This window comes from Heterodontus francisci, chromosome 8, assembly GCF_036365525.1.
Source record: "Heterodontus francisci isolate sHetFra1 chromosome 8, sHetFra1.hap1, whole genome shotgun sequence".
Classification (NCBI taxonomy): domain Eukaryota; kingdom Metazoa; phylum Chordata; class Chondrichthyes; order Heterodontiformes; family Heterodontidae; genus Heterodontus; species Heterodontus francisci.
The window spans coordinates 122,488,363-122,493,311 of record NC_090378.1 but is presented as its reverse complement, the minus strand read 5'-3'; the positions used below and the strand labels follow the sequence as shown (position 1 = coordinate 122,493,311).

General features: G+C 41.0%; 1 long non-coding RNA gene across 1 annotated transcript; it reads left to right on the top strand.

Moving 5' to 3' along the window:
- The first annotated feature begins 438 nt into the window (after window positions 1-438).
- On the top strand, window positions 439-4,734 carry LOC137372601 (uncharacterized). The gene is made up of 4 exons (XR_010975457.1): window positions 439-518; window positions 1,310-1,449; window positions 3,727-3,806; window positions 4,666-4,734. It is a non-coding gene; the product is annotated as an uncharacterized lncRNA (long non-coding RNA).
- The last annotated feature ends 215 nt before the right edge of the window (window positions 4,735-4,949 follow it).

The window sequence follows — 4,949 nt, the reverse complement described above, 5'->3', positions numbered from 1 at the left end:
TTTTGAGTGCTATTGCTACATGAGTGTGGTTGTAAGTAAAACTGTTATAATCTGAACCTGAGTGGATTCTTTACAGAAACAACATCAGACCAGAGTGATATTGAAAGCAGAATCCGTGCTCTGAAGGATGAGCTTAGGAAACGCAAGTCAATTGTGGATAAGTTTAGTTTAGAGATACAGCACTAAAACAGGCCCTTCAGCCCACCGAGTCTGTGCCGACCATCAACCACCCATTTATACTAATCCTACACTAATTCCATATTCCTACCACATCCCCACCTGTCCCTATATTTCCCTACCACCTACCTATACTCGGGGCAATTTATAATGGCCAATTAACCTCTCAAGCTGCAAGTCTTTGGCATGTGGGAGGAAAGCGGAGCACCCGGAGGAAACCCACGCAGACACAGGGAGAACTTGCAAACTCCACACAGGCAGATAAGCTGAAAAAAGAACAGAAGAAACGTCAGAAGGAGAGATTGAAAGCCCAGGAGGCTAGCCTCCTTAAACAACTGGAGGTGAGACTATTGTGGAAGGGCCTGACACCCCACACTGTCTAGCCAGTTTTCAGCTGGCGATAGAACATCAGTCACTGCAGAAGCTGCAATTCAGCCAGTTGCACATACTTCATATTCTCAAAATCAACTCAGCATCTACAAAGTAGATGCTTTTACAATTTTTAATTAGAAAATTATTGAGGGCTATAAAGTGTTTTGGGATGTCCGGCGGGCAAGAAAGATGTTATTCAAAAATAGGTTTTCTCTTTCGGTCTGTCTCTGCTCCACCGTTAGTGGCAGAGTCTTCCACATTATGTCCAAAGCTCGTTCAAAACCATTTCCCAAATCCATCTGCATTGCCACATCACTTCCTACTTTCAGGAGGTTCCTGAAGATCTATGTTTTTCAATGGCACCTTGGGTAGCCTCTCCTTAGGCTGTCACCCTCCTGCTCAATGCCCACTTCTTCTTTGTTAAAGCAGTTCGGGGCATTTTGCTATATTAAATGCTGGATAATTAGAGGTTGTTGTAGTGTTGGGATTTAGTGTGTTAAGTGTTTGGTAGGGTGGGGGGAACCTTAACTAACAAATTGGTTTTGACAACATATGACCATCCAGGTATTTTGTCACCCCCATTAATCTTTTTAGTTACTTACTTGGGTGATTAGTTTTACTTGCTGCTAAAATTCACTTTTTTTATTCAGGAATGGTTTTGCAGTTTGTCTAGTGCAGTTAGCAAACTATGATTGACTTGTGGTTCTTTAAATCAGAATGTTTGACCTCACATGTCTCTCTGTGTCTCTGTCTTCACCAGTCCTATGATGAATTTATTAAGAAGACCCAGGCTGAACTAAGTAAAGACCTTGATGTGGCCTGCTCAACCAAACCGCAGATCAAAAACCTGTACTCCACTGGTACTGAGAAACCCAAGATTAAACCACTCTCTCTACAGAGGTACTGTCAGTGTTGGGTGCTAATTGGAAAATCTTCTGAAGAATTGTCTCTTCTATTGCACTTTTATATGATAAATATGATAGTAATGGTGGGTCTTCTACCCGAGTGGAATTCCTGTTGTCGAAATTAGTTAGTGGTTGAAGGGTCCCCAGTTATCTAGCAGTTTTATGTTGGGGAAGCTGTGCATTTACCTAGACTTTATAGCACACAAACCAACCATTCGGCACAACAGGTCTATGTAGGTATTTATGCTCCACCTGAGCCTCCTCCCACCTTACACCATCTGACCCTAACAGTGCTCCCTCTTCCTTTTTCTTTCAGGTACTTATCTAGATTGCCCTTAAATACACCTATATTATTCACCTTAAGCATTCCATGTAGTAGCCAGTTCCATAATTCTCACCACTCTCCACTCCACACTCTGGGTAAAGAATTTTCTCCTGAACTCCCTGTGAATTTATTCATGACTGCCTTATATTAATGGCCCCTAGTTCTGGTCTCCCCCACAAGTGGAAGCATCTTCTCTATGTTTACCCTATTTGAACCCCTTCATATTTTAAAGACCTCCATCAGGACACACCTCAGCCTTCTCTTTTTTAGATTAAAGACCCCCAGTCGGTTCAACCTTTCCTAATAGTTATAACTAATGTTCCTCTCAACAGTTTAAAACCTTTCCAAAAACAAGCCTGTATATCTGATGCGAAACCGATCAGGTCATTCTGTATGACAGAAAAGAAGAGCATTGTTCAATAATTTTATTTTAAAGCAAACCTATGCAATTGCTCCAAAATGTTAATGTTCATACATTACCTGGGCAGGTCAATTGGGTGAGTTTCGGGATGTGCCATGAGGCAGTCCTGGGAGTGTAGTATTTCCACAAAATCCGTGTATTGTTGGGATTGTAAACTGCCATTTGTATACTCGCATCTCCTGCCCCCAGGTCGTAATGTTCCATGCACTGAAATGGACAATGACTCTTTTCTCCATTCATATTTAACACCCTTTCATACTTGAAATTTGAATTTATTTGCTGCTTCCGTTTACCCTATCTCCATCACACACTATTGTCTAAAGAGCTGGTTGTTCCAGCCTGGAGGCCCGGTTACATATATGAGTACTGCTCTGTAGCAACCTTCAGTGTCAAAAGAATCCATTCCACCATGTTGCCACTTTCTCCTTTCACCATGGTCTAGCCAATGATGAGGGAAGGAGTAAGTGTCAATCAAGACAAAAACTCAACTTCAGGTTGACCCAATGCTTCCACACAGTGTGCACCAGGCCCAATACCTCCTTCAATTAGTTTGTGCTAAGTGCTGCAATTATATTCTCCTCTTTCGGGTGTTGATAGCAGACAGTCATTTAACCGAAGCTTTGTATGCTACTGGTTTAAGAAGATTGGACGATGCAACTGTTTGGCATCTTAATTTAATACGCATCAAAAGTGACTAAGTGCATGGAGCGAAATGTGTGTGGAAAATAAAAATTGGAATTCCTTTATAACTGAAACATGGTAGATTTCTCCAGCATTTTGTATTTGGCAGCACAGAAATGTGATTGTAATATTAGATCAGGATGGTACCTTTCTTACTGCTGGTATTTCAGGTTCATTTTTATTCAATGATAAAGTTGCTGTTTCAAGTTGGTGACCTTTTATCAGAATCTGATGCAAGGTCATTGACCTGAAACATTAACTCCATTTCTCTCTCTCCACAGCTGCTGCCTGACCTGCTGAGCGTTTCTAGCATTTTCTGTTTTTCGTTCAGATTTCCAGCATCTGCAGTATTTTGCTTTTGTCATTTTATTCAACTCATTATGGCCCAGAGTGGGAATTGTTTTACATTCCCTGGAAGATATTTTTGATAGCTGATTGCCTTTTTACTGATATAACTCCTCCAGGCAGCAGTGCAGAAATCTGTGTTCTTGCAGTTTAAAATGTGACTATTACCCAGAGACATCAGCTGTGTTACCAGCAGGACAGGTTATAAGGTGAAAAGCAAGTCAGAAAAGCTTGCTGGGAAATAGTGGCACAACAGTTTCAGGGTTCTGACTAGGAGGCCAGTGTTGGTTTACCAGTTGTGTCTATTACAGACACTCCAGAAGGTTAGGCAAAGATTGGGAAATGCTGTTTAGTATGGGGACTGCCTGTTTATGCACCACAGTCTAGGAAGGGGTTGACTGGATTTATCCATCACTGAAAATAGCTAAGTTGGTTATACTGCACGGACTATATGATTTACGCTGCCGAGCTCTAAGTTAGAATTTGTTTTCTGTTTTCAGGACTGAATCTGCAAAGAGCTGGAAATCCCTTACTGAGGGCGAAAGATCCAAAGCATCGTTGGGCTCCGTTGCCAAACACGGTATGTACCTGTTACCACACACCAATAGATTTGGACCCCAGGGATTGTGCCTTTAAACAGCTAAGTTAGTGTAGGATTGAAAAGCTCTAGAAAATGTTTACTATCATTTTAATATTTTGACTTGATGTATTGAGCAGCAAGCAGTCAGCCTTCATATTGAAAGCCAGTGTAAATCAGCAGCTGATATATTTATGTTTTTGGTAATTCCGCAATCGGTTGCTGCACTGATCTCCAGTTCACCTACTCTCCCTTGTATCTAGATCTATCGCATTCAGTTCTGAACTTGTATGTGCCATCACCAGACTGGCTTTTTAAAAAAAAATTCCAAATATTGTTTCAATAAGGCTTTTTTGTTCCTTTACTGAGAATGCAATGGCTTTCAAAACTACATCCTCAAGTGGTGTCATTGCAAGTTTACATGGATAAAATAATTTCACGTCCCACTTCAGAGACCTGAATCCCATAATCCAGGCTGACACTTTAGTGCAGTACTGAGTGAGAGCTTCACTGTTGGTGGTGCTGTCTTTTGTTGAAGATGTTAAACCGAGGCCCCGTCTGCCTTCTCAGGTGGATGTAAAAGAAAAGTGTAGCGAGTTCTTCCCAAGTGTCCTGGCCAATTTTTATCCCTCAGTGAACACCTAAAACAGATTATCTTGTCATTGATCTTATTGCTAGTTGTGGGACCTTGCTGTGCTGCCGTGATTCCAACGTTACAACCGTGACTGCATTTCAAAAAATATTTGATTTATTGTCAGGTGCTTTGGTGGTGGTCCTGAGGACATGAAGTGTATTGTACACACACAATTTCATTCTTTATAGAAAGTGATTGAGTAACACCAATTACTTGTGTTTGTTACAGACCAAAGATTATCAAGTCCAGAAGGGCAGAAATCTAATTGCCTCAGTGAACTGCAAGCATCAGACTGAAGCAAATCCACAATCTTCGATAGTCGAGATTGGTCAAACAATTTGTTTCTCTCTACTTTGCGACAAAAAATTTCTCAAAGATGCAACTTTCCAGGAATCTGATGCAACTGAGGTTTACTTCATAGGAGATGCTATTGTCAGATTCAAGTGCTGTACTATTTTATATACTGAATCGATAAACTGATTTAATAGATATCTCTCAGCCTCGGTCTTAGA